The sequence below is a fragment of the Hemibagrus wyckioides genome, linkage group LG09, assembly GCF_019097595.1.
Source record: "Hemibagrus wyckioides isolate EC202008001 linkage group LG09, SWU_Hwy_1.0, whole genome shotgun sequence".
Classification (NCBI taxonomy): domain Eukaryota; kingdom Metazoa; phylum Chordata; class Actinopteri; order Siluriformes; family Bagridae; genus Hemibagrus; species Hemibagrus wyckioides.
This window is the reverse complement of record NC_080718.1, coordinates 5,500,374-5,521,092: the sequence shown is the minus strand read 5'-3', so window position 1 is coordinate 5,521,092 and position 20,719 is coordinate 5,500,374. Positions and strand designations below refer to the sequence as shown.

General features: G+C 45.5%; 1 protein-coding gene across 2 annotated transcripts in view; it reads left to right on the top strand.

The window, feature by feature from the left end:
- The first annotated feature begins 2,801 nt into the window (after nucleotides 1–2,801).
- foxn3 (forkhead box N3) overlaps nucleotides 2,802–20,719 on the top strand; it is an 83,888-nt gene continuing 65,970 nt past the window's right edge. The window contains exon 1 of one of the 2 annotated variants that reach the window (XM_058398224.1): nucleotides 2,802–3,443. The gene's annotated coding sequence lies outside the window, so the exon portion shown is untranslated. The remainder of the gene's footprint in view (nucleotides 3,444–20,719) is intronic. The other variant, XM_058398226.1, reaches the window with a different exon arrangement.

The window sequence follows — 20,719 nt, the reverse complement described above, 5'->3', positions numbered from 1 at the left end:
ACTCACTCATTTACTCACTCACTCACTCACCCGCTCACTCACTCATTTACTCACTCACTCACTCACTCATTTACTCACTCACTCACTCACCCGCTCACTCACTCATTTACTCACTCGCTCACCCGCTCACTCACTCATTTACTCACTCACTCACTCATTTACTCACTCACTCATTTACTTACTAACTCACTCACTCATTTACTCACTCACTCACTCACTCACTCATTTACTCACTCACTCACTCACTCATTTACTCACTCACTCATTTACTCACTCACTCACCCGCTCACTCACTCATTTACTCACTCGCTCACCCGCTCACTCACTCATTTACTCACTCACCCACTCACTCACTCATTTACTCACTCACTCACCCGCTCACTCACTTATTTACTCACTCACCCACTCACTCACTCATTTACTCTCTCGCTCACTCACTCATTTACTCACTCACTCACTCACTCACTCATTTACTCACTCACTCACTCACTCATTTACTCACTCACTCACTCACCCGCTCACTCACTCATTTACTCACTCACTCACTCATTCACTCACTCATTTACTCACTCACTCACTCACTCACCCGCTCACTCACTCATTTACTCACTCACTCACTCATTTACTCACTCACTCACTCACTCGCTCACTCACTCATTTACTCACTCGCTCACCCGCTCACTCACTCATTTACTCACTCACTCACTCACTCACTCACTCACTCACTCATTTACTCACTAACTCACTCACTTACTCACTCACTCATTTACTCACTCACTCACTCACTCACTCACTCACTTACTCACTCACTCATTTACTCACTCACTCACTCACTCACTCACTCACTCACTCACTCATTTACTCACTCGCTCACCCGCTCACTCACTCATTTACTCACTCACCCACTCACTCACTCATTTACTCACTCGCTCACCCGCTCACTCACTCATTTACTCACTCACTCACTCATTTACTCACTCACCCGCTCACTCACTCACTCACTCATTTACTCACTCACCCGCTCACTCACTCACTCACTCATTTACTCACTCACTCACTCACTCATTTACTCACTCACTCACTCATTTACTCACTCACTCACTTGCTCACCCGCTCACTCACCCACCCGCTCACTCACCCACTCACTCACTCTTTTACTCACTCACTCACTCACCCACTCATCCACCCGCTCATCCACCCGCTCACTGACTCACTGGCCTGTATAATCTCAGTCTGCCATGTGCCCTGGCAGGTCGCCAGTCTAATAAATTGCCTATGTTTCTTATTTCCAGGGACAGCTCCTGATTTTCGATTGCTTTATTCACCCATGGTGCACGTGTCATAGCTGAGCTCCCGTTACATTACTTATGAATTTCAGAAAAGTAGGAGTATTGATTTCGTGCTAGAAATTTTCTCTCTCTTTTTCTCACTCGTCAAACGGCGAGGCGCACTTTTAGAAAAAGCCGTTCCAAATGGTGCTGTTATTTGAGCCGAGCGTTAGGAGCAGACAGACATTTCAGCCTTTTATTGGTGTGATGCAGAACCAAGGCAGGGTCCCGTGTGACTGCTGCGCATCTGGATGGACGAAGGGCGAGATGGCGAGACGGTTTTGGCAGGGTTTCAGCGACCGGACAGATTTGGCAGCTGAACTGTTATTGAACGTTATTATCTGCTTAATCGGAAAATATACGGATTTGGAAAGTGTCTTAGCTCGGATCCCCATAACATAGCGTCCTCTCCTGGGCGTTATTTCGGCGTCATCCTGCTGCATGAAAGTTCTTGTGGTTGAAAATGTCTTCTCGTACAGATGAATCACTCATTAACATATGTTCACATTCCGTGTGTGTGTGTGTGTGTGTGTGTATGATGTGATAAGCAGTTATATCTGGGTAAAAGTGTAAAAGTGCACCCTGTTGAGATGACCAGGCGCTCTCCTAGGCATTCCGAGGTGCTCGGAGGCGACGGTATGATCGGAAGCCTTCATCACGAGCCTCCTGACAGATTCACGCACACTTTCTCCCTGGTTTTTCCCGCCTGCACTTTTCTGTTGCTGGTGGTATTTATAGACTCGCCTGCAGTAGCTGCACAATCCCTAATGGCTTCATCACTAATAATGATCCGCTCGCCTCTGCTTCTGGTAACAAACCCTTTACAACAGGCAGGAAATACAATAATTCTAACAAGGTAATGTTTTAAAAAAGATTTTTTTTTTCCCCAAGCACAATTAGCTTCCAGGCTAGTTTTTTGTTGATGTTGATGTTGTTGTTGTTGTTGTTGTTATTACTGAACTGTGAATAATAAGAGCCTTACTAAACCCGCCTGCAACAGCGGCAGTGTTATGACTCTAAATTACGCTCCTGATTTATGTTTTTTATGGCCGGAAAAATCGTGCTTTGCTCAGACAATATTCCTCTTTCATAAAATTTCATTATATACTCTCTTAATGATCAGAAACTTCTGCTTTAAGCCCAACATGCTATTCCTTTACCATTTTCCTCTCAGCTGCAAAACATGACTTTTTTTAAAAAAAGTTTATTTTATGTTAAGTCTGTGTAGACCTTTAATAACAACATAATTACACAGATAACTCAGAAAAACAAAAAAACATAGCAGATTACAGAAGTAAAGGCCCTGAAATAAGCTCCACCCACACAACCAGCACCAGGACTCTAAACATTACACACCGCTCCTTTAATAAAACCAAACAACAACCATGAAACATTTCAGTGAGCTGCATTTGATGCATCAGAATACATCAGAGTTTGTCCTTTAGAATGAAATCTGACAGTGTCTGGAAGGAAGGAAGGATTATATTATTATGTATTGTAGAACATTACTAAAACTAGCACTGATTATAAAATTTGAATTTTCTGTGCTGCATGATGAAGGTGGAGAACCCACAGTGTGATTTATTTGTTTATTTGTGCGAGCAAGTTTGAGTACTGAAGTTCAGATGATTTCGCATCTAATTTATCTAAATGCGCACCTTTAAGCACATTGGAGAGGAAATCAGAAACGCTGCACGCTGCTCTGTTTGTGAGAAGGTTCTCAGTGTCGTCCTCTGAGCCGCGCAGAGCGTAGCCCAGGGTCACACGCGGAACAGGAACAATGCCGTCCTTTCACTGAAGCCGTGAGGCAGTAGGACCCAGCGATCTCCTGCCGCCGCCGCTGCCCTCCTCTCCAGGCTCCTCTAGTTCCAGAGCTGAGCGAGACAGGAGAACAGAGTGCAGAGAGAGAAGGAGGGGGAAAGACTGAGAGACACAGAGAGAGAGAGAAAGAGAGAGAGAGAGAAGAGGAGTGAATGTTCAAGCCCACTGTGCTCCCTGCTACAATCCAGAATCTGTGGAATGGACGGATTAAACCGTGGTGGGATTTAAACGTTTTGGAGCCGGAGCTGAAGCTCATGAGGAGGCGTCCAATCAAGAGAAGATCAGGATTCAAAGGTTTCTATTGTTGATTGTTGATTCTTGCTGTGATCTGTGGGCTCCCGGGGTCGTCCGGAGCATGTGTGTGTGTGTGTGCGTTGTGGGGGAGACTGTTGACATGTGCGTGTGAGGGGGCCGTGCTGCTATCACCGTGGAAGGGTACTGAGGAGATAAGAGGCGTCGCATGTGTAAACAGCGTGAGGTCCGAGCTGGCCGTGCATGCGAAAGCCGCTCAGGTTCCACACACGCTCGTTACGTCCTTCCCTTTCTCCCCGTCTTTCTCTCTCTGCTTTTCTTTCTTCTCAGACATCCTCATGCTTTTGTGCATGTCAGTATTCAGACTGAACCCTTTTCAAGGTCAGCACTCGGGTTCCAGCTACGCAGAACTTTGCTCTCGAGTCTCATCAAACCCGAATGAACGCAGCATTCCATAAACAAACAAAAGTTTGGACGTGTGCAAACACATCTGCAGAGCGGAGGAGTCAGGGCAGTCTGAAGTGAGTGCCAATACTTTCTGCTAGGAAACTCCATTCCCTGCGCTGCATATCAGAGTGCACTCAGATTCCATTTAGAAGTGTGTGTTTTTTTTTATTTTCTCAAAGCTTTTTATCAGCATCTTGCTTCTTCTTTCATTTCTGCCATCTCACTCGGCCAGCTGCGGTCAGCAGGCTCTCACAGAGCTGCGTTCCTGTTCAGGAGTTCCGCTTTTATTTATTTATTTATTTTTTTCTTCTTCATCAAAAATCCGTTGTTTGCCAGCTCTCTCTCTCTCTCTCTCTCACTATTCTCTGTGCTCTGCTAATCCTGAGCTCGCTCTGTCGCTTGTTAGCATTCAGCAGCATTAAGCGGCGCGCTCAGCCTAAGCCTGCCAGTGTTTGCCTCTTAACTCGAGTGCAGGAATGTGTGAATACACGACAACGCCGAGCGTCAGGGCTTTAAAGCCGTCAGGGCTGGACTCTTCTCTCTTCCTTCCTTCTCTCTCTCTCTCTCTCTCTCTCTCTCTCTCTCTCTGTCTGTCTGTTCTCTGTGGCCGTCTGTCTGCGAGTCTCTAAACCACATCTTTCTTGGAGTGGCACATGCTGACCTTGTATTTTCCATTAAGTTTTGAAGGAAAAAGAAACCCAGTAACGTCCTTCTGGAAAAAGCGGGACACTCATTTTGGCACAAATAATCTGTTTGCTATAAATAGATCTGGACTTTTATTCTCATTGGAAAGTTCCATTATGGACGCTCCTGCTCCAGGCCTTGTCTTTGTGCCGTTCAGGAGAAGCGTTTGCTTTTTCTCTTTTGCTTTTTCTTTTTTGTTGTTGTGTTTTATCTCCTCCCCTGGAGTAAGTTTTTTTTTCCTGACCCTCTGTTTCTATGGCCCCCTCATGTGGCCGCTCTCAGCTGCCTATAGCGCGAGCTCTCCCCGCCTATGAGAGCGGCGCGTCTGATTGGCTGATTCTGCAGAAGCACAGGAAGTTCAGGGTTTCTAATAACAACCCAGAGACACAGTTACCATAGAGACAAAGATAAGCCCCTCATACTAAAAAAAAGTGGCTGCATGTCATCACAGAAGCCTGCAGAAAGCGCCTGCTCTCTCTCTCTCTCTCTCTCTCTGTCTCTCTCTCTCTGTCTCTCTCTCTCTCTTTCTCTCTCTCTCTCTCTCTCTCCTTGCCAGTTCTCCCATTAGCAGCTGTTTAAACAGAGCAGCTTCTGCCTCACGAAGGTCAAACTCAAATGTTCTGAGCACTTAACGCGAGTTTGGACAACTTTTCTTGCTGCTTGTGTGTGTGTGTGTTTAAATGTTTAAAGTAATGAGGGGGTTTTTGTGGCTGAATGTTTTTATCGTGACTTAAGGCAGCGACCCGTGCCAAAAGACTGTGTGTGTGTGTTGTTCATGCAGTGAGGCTATGTTAACATCGTCCAAGCAGGCGGAGGTTATTTCTGTGAGCTGAGGTAATGGCACGCTGTGTGTAACGCTGATACCAGCGAGTGCACGTTAATTGATTTCAGGAGCATTGTGCAAAGCTTTTTAAAAGCCTGTCTCTCAGACCAAGAGCGTTTGAAGGTCCCAGGCTCTCACAAACACACACACACACACACACACACGTTCTCATCTTTCCTCTCTGTCTCTTCGGGTTGCCCCTGAACGTTGAAGCGAGGGAGAGGGGGGCCGAAGTTGTGCAGCGTGCTGAGAGGCGGTCTCTGAGAGGACTTCCTGTTGATGGGTGCGTTGTGTTATCGGAGGAAGGGCTGCGCTGGCAGGAAATGTGTCAGGCACTTGTTTTCTTCAAACCGACACGGACAACTCAGCTCTGGAGCTCACTCCTCCGTTACTCTTAGGTTGTTGTTTTTTAATATCCAATACCATGACGATTTCTCTCCAGCTGGAGTTCTTGTCATCACAGCTCATGAACAAAGCCACGATCTTGCATCTCGAGCTCCAGCACCAACCTACGCCTGCTCACCGCCGCGTAGCCAAACTTCTTTCATATTCAAATGCCATACAAATTCCTGTGTAGAAAGTGGCTATTATATTTTTTCAATACGCTTGTCAGTGCCGTCTGATCGGCTCCGGGTGCGAGCACCGAGCGTGTCCATTTACGATCCCGGGTTCTTTTCAGGGCTTTAATGCGGCTTTAGCCTCCGCCGTTCAGCCGCCGGGATGTATTTGCATTGTAGTAGATGGGCCACTGGAGGCTTCCCAGCGGCCCGAGCGGGAATTATGCAGACGTCTGTCACAGTTCAGAGGTGAAAAGCAGATGAGCAGGAGGTCAAAAGCTCTTTTTATTTTGAGGCAGTGAAGTGAGGAACTTTTGTCTGCTTGAGATCTTCTAACGGCGCTCGGCGGCTTGTCAGCGACCCCGGCGTGCCGCCCCTTCAGATAAATTAAACAGCCAAGCAAATCAGCGAGGTAGAAAATACATGAATGAAATGCTTGTAAATACGGATGGAAGGCGCGGAGCTCAGATGTCGGTTCCATTCACCGTGCTTTTTGCTTTTCGAGTCACATCACAGAGATTAGCAAAGCAAGATGACTGGAATATTCTCCGAGCGAATTCCGGCTCTTCTTCTCCTGCGTGTCGTTGTACACGAGAAACCGCAAAGCTTCACGCTTTCCATCAAAACGAGGCCACGCTCCGTCTCTCCCTCCCTCCGTCATCCAGCTCCGCGTCTTCTCTTCTCTCTGTGACCTTCACGTTTCTTCTGTCCCAGTGATTAAGTGTGTTGAAGGTGTGTGATGATGGAGGCCGCCTAATGAATGATAGACTCTTGACTGCTTTCCCTCTGGGAGACTTATTAACTGTCTCAGCTAGAGCCTCATACCCACACAAAGCCGTGTCATAAACCCCGCTCTGTCATCTCTCTCGTCTCCTCTGTAGTCCACACTTCACTTTATTCAGCTGAATTGAAGCAGATATGCCCTTCGACTTCTTTCCAAAGGCGTCACACCAGCTGCGTAATTGACAGGAAAGAAAAAACGATACGGGTCCAATTATATTGTTCTGCAACAGAGTGTCATTTCTGAAATGGAATTTTTGTGTTATTTATAGTCGAGTTGGAAACAGAAGATGGATTAAAAACAGATCTGGGTGTTTAGTCCGACGCGTTCGAATCAAATCTGTTTTTTCTTTCCTCTGACGTTTCGACTTAAAACCGAATCAAACCTCCGCCACATTATCGAAGATCTTCAGGGAACAAAAAATCAAATCTGTTTTTCGCCATCCGTCAGACGGATAAAACATCTGTTTCGGTGTCTAAAGACCTTTACTTCTGTCTCTTTCTTCTTCTCAGCTCTCTCCCATGTCTGTCTGTCTCTTTGTCTGCATTTCACCGACTTCCTGGCAGCTCTGAGGGGAAAAACTAACTCCACACATGATGCAGCTCCAACTCAGAAACGTTTAAAGTTCATTTCCTCCAAAAGTCGAGCTTTTAAAAACACCACAGTGACACCTGACCGCTCGAGTAAGGACACGCCCTCGTCTAGTCCCTCACCCGGAGGGCAGAGGAGCTGCCAACTGGAGCGTGAGGAAGAAAACACTGTGTCATGCACCGACTGGAAAATCATCAACAGTGTGGCAGTGTGATGAAGCAGGGCTACTGTTACTGCACTGAGTTTCCTGTAAGAGCGTGTCCTACAGTGTTGATTTGTGACCAGATGTCTGTGCTGCTGTTAGAGACAATTAATCAGCGCTTTCTGACCAATCTTAATCCAGAACTCAACCGCTCTGTTGTGTAAGCAATAATATCAGCCTCTATAGTGTTACACAAAAGGCATACATGTGATAGCTGTTTAAACTCTAACCTGCATATTTAATTAGCTTTAAAGGAGCCGTTTCGCTGTAATTTTCACTGTCCTGTAATTACAAAGATATAATGACATCTCAACCGTTTTTCTATCCAAATCCACATTAGTGGTTTAAGCACCACACACTGTGAGATTGTGGAGCGGCTCTCGGCTTATTTGGGGGCGGAGCTAATTTCTGGGCTGGAAAAAATCTTAGCAGAAACCTGAGGTGAAGAATCTCAACATCCACTGATGTTAGGAATATGATGGATCACAGTTTGTTTTCTCTGAATTATGTGTTTATTGCAGGCTTCCAGTTAAACTAGAAACTTAAACTTTAAAATCAGTGAATTAATTTTATCAGTCTGGTTTTCACACTCTCCCGTGTGGTGATTTGGTGCCTCAGTGATGTTACGAGGGCCACGTTGTTTACTTTCCGTAAACATTGAGGAAACTTAGGTTCCCGCTCTCACAGAGGAACCCACACCTGATCCCGTAGTGGACTAACTTCACAGAGACTGATGGCGTTCGAGCCAAGACGGCTCACGTTTTACTGCGACCAGGCTATAGAGGAGAGTTTATTAGTAGCCAGGCTCGTCCTTCTACACCCGGTTTTCACTCGGACCTGCTGGATCTCCCGCTCCTCTCAGGCAGCTCCCAGCGGACTCCGTGTCCTGATTGTCTGAGAAACCTGACGAGCTCCAAATTCTCATCCGGACAGATCCTGTTGTGGAAGCTCGGGAGATTTCGAGTCATTTCCATATCCACTCCCGGCCCATCATCAGCGTCATATTTCATTCGGATCGCTTTCATTCTTGCTCTGTCAGAGAGGAGACAGCACGACTGCCGAGTACATAAACAGCTATATATTTTAGCTGGTGCAGGGCCGCTCTCCTGAATAAATGACTCGCTGCTCCATCACCCTGCCGTCACTTTCTCTCTTCTACTCACTCCAGTGACCTCACTCACTTTTTTGCTCTTTTTCCTTCTTTTCTTCACACACACGGCCTCAGCCCCCTGATGCACCGAGGGGAGTATGCTCCATATCCGAGACTGAGTGATATTTCTCAATGTCAAAACATGTTCAGAGTGTTGTTCCTATCCAGGACTGAGGCTGCATTGTTTCTCAGCTTCACAGAGGTTATGTTTTATCACTTTCAACACTAGATTTCACGTCAGCCTTCTTTATTTATTCAGAAAGTCGAAATTCTTGCTGGTGGCATCCTCAAAGCTGTGCTACATTTTCGCCCTTTAATGTGCAAATCAGCTCGCGAATCATAACCACACACACACACACACACACACACACACACACGCCCTTCCCCTCTCACAAAGCATTCCATCTCTCTCTCTCCAGCTCTGCGAACCCTCTTCAGTCCTGCTTCATCCTTCAGCGTTTCTTGCAGAGTGGCCTCGGCCCCTGTTGACCCGCCTCCTCTGAATGGCTGTTCATTTAGTCACGCTCGGAGACGACTTCCTGCGTCGCCAGCCTCCTGAATGAGCTTGTCAGATCGAGAGAGACAGGAACGAAGCAGGCTGTACTGCTGACTCACCCCGCACGGTTCAAGGCCCCGAAGTCACGGCGCTTATTAAAGAGCCAGCGAGGAGGCTTTTCCTGATGACCTCGACCCCACAAATTAACCCGCTCTCGTGCGTGTATGAATAGGACAAGGATTATATCAGGAGCTGATATGTGTGTGTGTGTGTGTGTGTGTAGAGTGAGAGAGTGCTGAGAGGCTAATCGTTTACCTGCTGATTTATAAAGACTGAAAGTCAGCAGTTTAATGAGCTAGGTGTTTACGTATGTGCATCTGCTGTGCTGTGGCAGCTGAGTGAAGAGGCTGGTGATGGATACGCAGCACCCAGGTCTCATATATATATACATATATATTTATTTCTATATACAGTATATTCATGTGCAACATGACGAACACCATTGCATCGGTAACTCCAGTTCCAGAATATTTGCATCAGCAACTTCCTAAGTGTGAGGGAAGTAATCCACACTTTGTGCTAGTGATGGTTCAGACTTTAAGAGGGACCAACCCGCACTTCCGCCCACTTGAGAGCCCGAAACCCTATCCCATAATGCACCTTGTTTAAATAATATCAAACTTCTGATGCAGACCAAACCAAAGCCAACAAGACGATTTATTAACGCTACTCCCGCATAGCTTCTTACAAATTCCTGTAAACCGCTTCCATCTACTTTCATCAGTTGCTTGAGTTGTTGTCATGGCAACAAAACGACTCCTGACCTCCCTGTTTCCTAGCGTTTCGCTGTCTCCTTAGTAGCGGAAAGGCGAGGAACGAGGTTCCCGGATTAGACATGGACACCTTGTCAGGAGAAGTGGACTCTGTGTAGCCGTGGGATTCATTTCAGCCAGCGCCTGTGGAGTGCTCTTTAACAGGACACAGGAGTGACTTTGAAATGGTACTAACGACCCTGCGTATTCCAAGATGGGTGTCTTGACTGTGAAGGCACTTCAGCATGCATAAGCAGAGCTTGACAGGAGGATGAAGGGAAGAAGGAGCTCTCGTCACTGTACTTATATGCCTATGGTGAAATGGCACAGCTGGACGCAGCGAGTGAAAAAAAGCAGCCTGGCATTTCTTAGGAAGCAGTGTGTATGATGCCGGCATGCTCGCTCAGAAACACTACAAATTGTCAACAGATTTTTTTTGTAGTGTCTAAAACTTTGTCTCATCATTGAAAGGCTGGAATGCTGGAATCCTCCAGTGCTCCGTCTGGGTGGGAACACCAGCGTTCTCTCTACTTCAATTATGAGGCCAACTTTGAGCGTCTCTTCCTGTTAGCTCCTGTGTTAGCAGCTTTGATACATTTTAGAGGAAGGTCACGTTACCATGGTGTAGCTACGTTAACCTTAAGCATTTTATTATTTATTAAAGCACTGGAATTGGATTAAAAACCTTAAAAGGAGATCCAATTACATTTTCCTCCCAATAAACCTGATGTATCTAAATTGTGGTGTAAGTTCGAACCCTTGTTGATAAATCTGTATGTAGCGGTTTCCATTCCCAAAGCATTTCAACAATATACTGTACATTTAAACAACATTAAAAAATCCTAATTAGGAATAAGAGCTAATGAGCAGTGACCAAATCCCCTAAACAAAATGAGTAAAAGTAAAAGGGTTTCTTATTTTTCATCAACGAATGACTTTGGATACTGCCCCCAAATCCACACTACCTTTAGCAAAGGTTATTAATGAGATGGAGCGTGGAAGAGGTTGATCGGTCAGACCTGTACTGCCTTCTCAGCTGGTGTTTGTGAAATGAACTAAGTTAGTCTTAACTAGATGGACATTCAGCATGACACTAGTTAGAGGTGAACTGAGAATTTTAAGCATCGTACACTGGACATCATACACTGGACACATTTAAACACGAGCTGGCCGAGTCGTGCAACGTTCCAGTGGAAGTGGAGCAATGCCGCTCCTCCTGTTGCCATGCCATTATCAGCAAGAGCAAACTCCGGGCTCCTGGCAGTCGGCCGACCCTGGTGTTTACAGAAGATAAGTGAAAGAGGGCCACGGGAGTGGAGGCGTGCGAGTAGACGACTTCACTACACAGAGCGGGTGATAGAGAGAGAGAGCGGAGAGGAGACAGTCCTCTGGCCAGAGATGCACTGTTTGGAATGTGGAATTGTTCCCATTCAACAAACACACACTCTGCCAGGCCTGGACGTGCGACTGCTCCCTCGTGCTTTGTAGTATTTTAACTCAATTATCAGAAGAAAAACGGCTGTGACACGGCCGACAGGCCGCTCTGTCCCGTCAACTGCTTGTGTGTGTGTATGTGTGTGTGTGTGTGTTTTTGCCGGGCCGAAACAAATTCAATTGGAAATGTAATTTTGTTTGCGAGGCAACTGATTAGTGGAGCAGTGTTTCACTGGGGACGGTTTACAGCGCAGTAATGGAATGACATGAATAAATTGTCATCTGACACAAAGATTAAGTACAGCACAGAGCTGTAAACACGGGTGTCGGGTTCCTGCTCGGCACGCGGTCAGCTGTCACCTGTAGCTAACGCTGTGAATCACGTGAAGCGGAGCAGCGCACGCTCCTGGCCCGTCAAACCCCGCCGATCGCTTCCATCCGGCGGTTTGCAAAATGCTAAGCAAATTTTATGAAAAGCTAGGCCAATGCAAATGCTGGATTCCGTCAGCTACAGTTAGGTGGAGGATTTGAGGGGCGTGCAACAAGATGGTGTCAGCTGGAGAGCACTCAGCATGAACACACACACACACACACTGTGGAATATCAAGGTGTTCCTTCCCGAATGCAAATTTTTGTTGGAAATTTTTTATGAATATTCTATGATCAAAGTAACAGAGACTTGAGCCAATACATTCCAAAGCTTTTAAGGAATTGTGTTAGAAATATTCCGTATTTTCTGCCAAAATTTTCAAAGAGTTCAAATTTAGCAAGATCATCAACAGCAAGAATGCAATTTGGAAGAGTGTTGAATTAAGGAAATCAATATTAACATGTAAACCCTCGACAGTAGGATGGTGTGATGAAGCAGTGTTTTCCGCTTCTCTACAGCAGTTTTCAAAAATTACAAGTTTTGTATTTATTAAAGAAGATATTTTTTACCCATTTAGAGTTACACTGTGGCGAAACCGCGCTCTGTCCTCTGGCAGAAAACGTAAAGCAGAGAGCGAAGCAGCGACGCTGGAGACATCATCACGTGTCATGATACAGACACACACACACACACACAAACTTCATGAATGCACAGCGTGCGAGCGTCTTGATGTGCGCCTCTCTCTAAATCCTAAACTGTTTGTCACACAGAGCTGCGTTGAATTAGCTCTGGTGGCGGTTGCTAGGATGAAAAGTTGTTGTGATGTAAACACGTTGCAGGCAACCAAGTGAGATCAATGTGATGGTTAAATAAAAACATAAATAAAAAAGACTAGATAGAAGCCATGATCGGTCATGGATAGTGTGTGTGTGTGTGTGAGTTGTTATCTCATGCTTTTGTTTGTCTGGTCACCTGCAGCTGTGACAAACTATGCTAAGGTGTGAGTGCATGTGTGTGTGTGTGTGTGTGTGTGTGTGTGTGTGCACGCACACCTGGTGTCTCCTCTACCAGTAATCAGTACAGATTACAGTCTGCAATTAGTCTTTGAGCAGCTCGTCTCTCTGTGCCAAGACCAGAGCTCTTATCCCCTCTAAAATCAGCCCTCACTTGGCTGGGACAGCAGATGGTGATCCCAGACATGTCCTCTGTCTGCAGAAAAAAAAGACACAGAGGAACATGGAGTAACATGGAGCCTCCAAAGAGAGTCAGGTCCCATGTCTTGTCCCTGTGCACGTTTACTCTGTGTGTGTGTGTGTGTGTGTGTGTGACTGTGTAAGTCTAACATGGCTTATAGCTGTTTAATCTGTCCAGATCAAATAAAAGTAGCCGGAGATGATAAAAACTCCCCAGCTGCACAGCGTTGGCCCTCAGCCGGAGACCAAGCTTCAGCGTTGCTAGGCAACTGTGTCGGAGGAGGATTGTGGGATCGTATGGCACAGAGACAGGGCCGTATAAACATCTCACACAGATTAGACTTGCTTTAAGTGGGAAGTACGTCTCAGATCTCGATCTGCACTTGGCTTCTTTCTGTAAGAGAGAGAGAGAGAGAGAGTGTGTGTGTGTGTGTGATGTCCGTATAATGTGGTGTCCTGATATTGAGGACAGCTCGTCCTCTCTTGTAAGGTCTCGGTGCACATCATGGCTCTCGGGTTTAATTTGTGGTGTATGGAGAAGGTCACGTGATCCAGCGTAGACTTCTTCACCTCACGTTTCCCCTCACGTGTCCCATAGAAACGACTTCACGAATCAGGTTTCCTCAGCCAGACACTCGGGTCTCTGTGCGCTTCTAAGTGAGCTGTATTGAGAGAGTGAATCGACTCGGAATCAAATCAGATTGACTTACAGATTGATTCTTCTGTTGATGCTAAACTGAGCAGTTTGTGTGATTTGGGGACTGTGACTGATAAAAAGGAAATAAATCCTGGCGAGATAATATCGATGTTGCATTTTGAGGAGTCTTCTGTATTCATAAACATTTATAACAGTGTTATGAAGTGTTATGTTTGCCTTCTACAACTTATTCATACAGATTATATGCAGACAACATTTATAACACTGCTATGAAGCATGTAAGACTAGTCAGCAGGATTAACACTCTTCATGTTCGTAAACCTCCATCATCATTTGTCGTGTTATAACACTGTTATAAAGCATTATTATTATTACTATTATTATTATTATTATTATTATTATTATTATTATTATTATTATTATTATGCATCTTTTACATATTTATATTTTATGAAATAGCTGTACGACCCTATAAACAGTATCATCCTCAAACCTTTCAGAAAGTTTATTCACTTTACACATGTTCAGTGACTGCTGCATTAGCAGAACGGAGACCCTGATGGTGTAACCATGGTTACGAGCTATCGTTTTATTTTGTAGCGAAGCACTCCGGTCCATTTTGGATAATTAGAGCCGTCATTTCCTCCATGTCAGTACGCTCAGGAAGCCGGCACCCTTGTGTTCCTGCTTATTAGCAGAGTTGGGTGGCATTTCCACTCGGGATACGTGAACCTCCACCGCACACGACACGCCATTTGCATGCAATTTGCACGTGGAAAAGTGTTGACATCAGTATTTACAGTTTAATCCTGTTCACCTTTGCCTGCACGCTAGTCGGCTTCAGAATAACTCATTTGCAAGCGTTTAACCTTATCTGCTAATCAAAAGCAAGGGATAGGGTTTTAATTGTGTGTGTGTGTGTGTGTGTGTGTGTGTGTAATGGTGTCATGCAGGAACTTGCTCGATTAACATCCTTATTAACCACTGATTTTCCTCATTCATATGAAAAAACACCTCTCAATCAAGCAAGCTTTAAATTGTTATAGATACAGACAGAACTATCTGTGTGTGTGAGAGAGAGAGAGAGAGAGAGAGAGAATGGCCATTCAACTCCTGAATGAATGACTGGAAATGTTTAAACACGTCTCCCTCGCATTCACCGGCGATATATATTCCATTCTTGTCGCTATCGCGGCTCGGGAAAATGAGGTCGCTCGGCTTTGTGTGCGCTTTAAAAGCATCGGGAAAGCCGGACCTTGAGATTTGTTTAGTTACATCACACAGATTATAGGACAGCTGGCTGATGAACGAGCTTTTACCTCGCCGAGGCCGACCTCCGAGACGCTTCTGACCTCTTAAAGATGTGTAGCGGTTTGTATGTGGAGTGATTATTATTAAAGGAAGATGGGGGTCGTGTGTGTGTGTGTGTGCGTGTGTGTGATTAGCAGAGGACACAGAAAAAGGCTCGGTGTATGCTCGGTGGTAGATACGGTGGGACAGGAGGTGGCATTATCAGTGGTGCGTGAACGAGCGCTACTGATCCAGCAGCACTGATTAAAGATTAAGACTCCACTCGGCGAGCTCATCTAGCCGGATTTCTCCCCGCGCACCCGAGCACCGAATCAGCTCCACACGTCACGCTTCGTGAGCACAGGAACCAAGAATCGCTCCTTCGCTCGCTTTCACTCCTCTGACACTCCCTTCATCACGTCTCCCTGCTCCACATGATAGCATCAGTCTCCACTGTGGGAGGCTTATCACTGAGCCAGCTCCTTTATGGCCACGCTTTGGATCCGTAACACTGCTCTTATATGTACATCATCCAGGCTCGTAAAAAAGCAGCACCTTTCTCCTTATTCACTCGGCCGGGGCGTCGATCGAAGGCTCCTAAACCGTTCCTTTAGATTTCTATACTTAAAGCACAGGATTTATTAATAAGGTCCTGATTTTATATTAGATCTTTACTAACCAGCTACTTTCTGTCTCCACAGAGCATGGCTTACATCACTCTGAACACATCCAGTTCATTTTATTCACCCAAACAAGGTGTTTTTATTGGTGTGTCCATCCCTGTGTCCACACATCTCCAATCTCAGGACGGAGTGGGTTACTGTGTGTAGGATTTCTGTAGAGTTATCAATGCAGAAAATAAACAGATTAGATTTTGGGAATTAATCCCAGAACAGATTGTTCTTCAGTAGCTTCCTTCCTGTTTGAGGTGTTTAAGGGAGAGAAATTAGGAACTGGACTCAAATCTGCTCCGGTGTGATCAGGATGATTTTTATTTATTTCTTTTTTAATTCTCTATCAGCTCTTTGGCGTCCATGTTGGATTTGCTAGCTTGAGCAGGAAGCTGCTGCGTGATCAAGTGATTAAAAAGACGATGTGACGTGACTCGCCATCTGTCTGAAAAGAAAAATCAGCAGCAGGAAAAAATATAAAAGAGATGATAAACTGTTTAGTCTTCATGATTGGAATTTTTACTTAAACTCCTCCTCTTTATTTATCTACAGATGTTCATTACACAGAGTACACGGGGTAGAACGAGCACACAGCTCTGAAACAAAAGGTCATCTGACCACAAAAACGTCTCTACTGATACTTACAAGTGATATCAGTGCTTTTAGGATTTTATTTCTCATTTGATTTTTATAATATAATAATAATTATTATTATTATAATTGGTACAGTTTTCTGTCTGTGATTGTGGATTATTGAAATCCTGAAGCAGTGAACAGTGAGCTGGGTCCCAGACGCCGTTCTGCTGAGAGACGAAGCTCTTTTCTTTCTCCAGCCGAGGAGGAAACACAACCCTCTGTGTATTTTAAGTACTGTTTTATTTAGTGTCTGAGGAAAAAAAGGGAAATCAATTAGCACATTTCTGGTTAGTAGTTTCCTCACGGATTAAGCGATTACATAACGAGTAATCATTCAGCTGACCGCTTATCATCACCAATATCTGTTTCTCAGACTGGAGAGGAAACACGCAAGTCTCTCTCTCTCTCTCTCTCTCTCTCTCTCACCGTCTCACCTTTTCTGTCTCTGTCTGTCTCTCTCTCTCTCCCTCACCGTCTATCTCTCTCTCATTGTTTCTCTCTCTCTCTCCGTCTCTCTCTCACCATCTCACCTTTTCTGTCTCTGTCTGTCTCTCTTTCACCATCTCTCTCTCTCTCTCTCTCTCTCTGTCTCTCTCTCATTGTTTCTCTCTCTCTCACCATCTGTCTCTCTTCGTCTCTCTCTGTCTCTCTCTCACCGTCTCACATTTTCTGTCTCTCTCTCTCTCTCTCTCTCTCTCTCTCTCTCTCACCATCTCACCTTTTCTGTCTTTGTCTGTCTCTCTTTCACTGTCTCTCTCTCTCACAGTCTCTCTTTCTCTCTCTGACTGTCTTTCTCTCATTGTCTCTCTCTCACCATTTCTCTCTCTTTGTCTCTCTCTTTCTCTCTCTCTCTCTCTCTCTCTCTCTCTCTGTCTCTCACTTTCTCTCTTTCTGTCTGTCTATCTATTTTTGTGTCTTTCTCTCTCACTGCCTCTCTCTTTCTCTCTGTCTCTCTCTCTCTTTCACTCTCTCTCTCTCTCTGTGACACCTGTGTGCTACAGTATTAATTGTGTTGGTGTGTGTTGTTGTGCAATGCTGCGCCGTTTTATAAATGAAACAGTCTCTGCTCTTTGCTCAGCCTGATAGAGGGAAAGTCTGTGTCCTGGCCTCAGCTGCTCTGAAAAAGAAAGGAGAGTCCTTGAGAGAAGAAAGAGGTGTGAGTTTTATAAAGGTTCATTCAGAAATCCGCGGTCCAGACTCCCATTCAGAGACACAGGTTGATGAATCGAGCGACTTAAGAGCAGTGTCTTAATTTTCATTAAGTGCCCTTTCCACCTCCAGGGTGTGTAACCATGGGTTTGGCTCCTAACCAGGTTTCCCCTCGCCTCTGATCCCTCAGCCAAATTTAATTCTGCGTCTCCTGGGTGCTCTCCCCAGGCCCTGAACTGCACATCTTCACAACACTGTCCTACCTGTGTGTCTATAAGAGTGTCTGAGCTTCTTAAAACACACACACACACAGAGCTTGGCGTCTTTCCTGGAGACTGGCTTGGCTGCACCTCTGCAACCTGGGATTACATTAGTTTCCATTCTCATGCACGGCTGGCTAGGTGTATTAGCCAAGCGCTAGCCGAGCATCGGTGTTCATGGAAGGCAGGCAGGCTTCTACTCAGGATATAAAAAAAGATAAAGCTGTTGGATTTCACATCACACTCTGCTCACTGACCTTCAGCGAAATGTTAGAGCTTAGCCTGGTCCGCCTGCCCGGTCGAGTCCGTCTCAATCTCCGAATCAGAGAGCTCGTTTACAACAAAGATAAAAACCCATGGGGTCAGATTTGTTCGAGACCAGTGTGTGTGTTATAGAGTTCTCATAACCAAGCACACGGACATTTACCGATAATGTTTCTGGATTCTGATTGGTCTGACTCGTTCTGATTTATTACCGTTTCTATAGCAACAGCTCATTGATAGGGACTATAATAAGTGTGTCATCGTTGATGTTTACTTTTCTGTGAGAAGATGTTTGTTTATTTATGGAAGGAGTCTCCAGTTTCAGGTTATGTCTGCATCGTTCCTTATTAAATAAAACTTTTTTAATTGCACAGTGGAATAAGAGGAGAATAATGATTAAGGAATAAGGTTGGGATTGTGATAGTCCCTCTGCTCCGTCATGTCGATTATTTTTCCGGAGCAGTGCAGCATGACGTTGGGCTCTAGGCTCCAGAGCTTCAGAGTTTTAGTGCTGAAGATGCTGAGCCAGCACTCGATCCAGACCGAAGCACAATAATCCAGACCGAATCTCAATGATCCTGCAGTGAATAATAAAGGCACGCGACATGCTGTAAAACTCATTACACACACAACACACACACACACACAATGCTGTCCTTCATCCCAGCAGTGTCCACCTCACACGCGCCGAAGCCAAGCTCACCGAGTCCCTTATGTCCACACTGCCTCTGGCTTTACACAGCGTGTTAATGCAGGACAGTTATCGTGTGCCTGCAGCAGACAGGGACACTGGGTAAAGGCTGTGCAGAGGTCAGGTGTTATTTTATAGAGAGTCTGACCTCACCTCACAGATCCGCTCTCAGCCTCGGCGATGTGATTATCCTCTGAGACCAGCAACCAGAAAAACGGAAACCTACAACATTTTGCATAAAAACCCGAATATCTGCAGTCACGAGAAAGCCATTACGGCGTTCCTCCGAAGGGTTTTCTTCAATTTGTACCACTTTATGCCATGTACCCTCGATAAATGATGGCAGAATGAGGGGGAAAAATGGGGGTAATAACTCAAACCTCGGTGCAAAAATAATACTCTTAATACGATGTCAAAGCCCAGCGTGAACGAGGACAAATGGCGGAGCTCCCCTGGGGTTCACGGGCGAAAGAATTAACGAAGCCTGTCACCCAGACCCAGCCGCCGCCGTTGCTATGGAAACGGACACCCGGGCGCCTCTGGGTAACCGTGGTGACACAGTTGCCGCGGCAGCCAGCCTGCACCTCTACTTCTAGGCAACAGCAGCGAGAGCTGGGAAGAGAGCGCGGATAAGAACCTGCATCTCAAACTGCACGGACGAGCCAAAACGGAGCTTAATAGCATCTAAGGAGAAATTCACGCCGTTCATCATGTCTTTGTCTCGGCCCTAACGAACCCTCACTTCTGAGGCGCACTTTAATCTGCTTTACTGTATCTGAGCGATTTCTGGATCTGGTCGTGTTAATCCACGACAGCTTTGCGCAGGTTTGAGGGGTTAGCAAACGGAGATTAGGGGAGCTTATTAAAGCGCTCTGAGACGAGGCCAGACGTTCAGCATCCACATGGTCAGGTCTTCAGTTCTGCATGTCCTCTAGATTAGAAACGCTAACCTGCTGGGAATGAAATGAACTCTGCAGCTCATTAGTGATGTGTTTCTGTTCTGAATGTATCAGCTCTAGATTTCAACAACACAAACATCAACACCACAAAAATAAGAGAGTTCGCTGATATTGACTGTAAGCTTCCTGTGAGTGAGGAATAACTCACCTGTGGGAGGTGCCGGTGTAGGACGTCAATCAACCACGAACTGTGTGATGAGTCTCTAAATGTTTTATTCTTCTAATTGAACCGATTATTTATATATAAAAGACACACCATAGAGAGACAGACAGAGAGAGAGAGTGATAAAGAGACAAAGAGAGAGAGACATAAGACACATCATTCTTTTTTATCCGTTTATAGTTAATGTCATCGGATCATGTGTGAAACGAATTCCTGTTCTCCGTGAATAAGAAGTTATTAAGACTGACACTGGAGACTCCTTCCACACATGCTACAGGAAAGAGGTGTGTTATTAGTCTTAGATTAAACAGAATGATCCGTGTTTGGATTATTATACGTCTGGATCTGTAGAAGCGAGAGCGTCTTCGAGATGGAGAAATGTACAGGTGAAAATCAAAGTGGTTTTTTATTTCATAATGTAACCTGTGCCAGATTTGAGCTCCGTCTCTCACACACCCTGCTGATGTTACTATTAATGGATGAAAAAGCCAGATAGGTTTCAGTTTATGTAAACTCAATCCCACTGCCTGGCTTTCAGGGAAGTCTTCATCTCACATTCTGGCATAAAGATCGCTTTAGAGAGTTCACCTTTACCTTTTCATTCACTCACGGATTCGGAGCTAGCTCTGATCGTTAAACTAAACTAGATCTAAAAAATATATATATAAAAGCAGTTCCTGGTTTTTGTGAAGGCGAGCCCCGGAACTCCGGAGCCCCGAGGGTGTCTGGGTCTGAGCCGTGGATCTGAGGGGCCGGAGAGCTCGGAGAAGCAGAGCGAGATAAAGGGAAGCCCGAAGCCCTCGCACTGCCAAACCCTCACTGAGCTCTCAGCTGTGTTCACTTTAAGCCACTGTCCCCTTTCACCTCATTCACATCCAGAGAAACGACACGCTGCTCCAAAACACAGAGAGCTCAGGGTGCAGGTCGGGGAGAGTCGGATAACACGTCATATTACACACTCACACATCCGCTCGGAATTACAATTCCAATAATCCACTCCTACATCCTGTGACTGTACTTATCACACACAGAGAGAG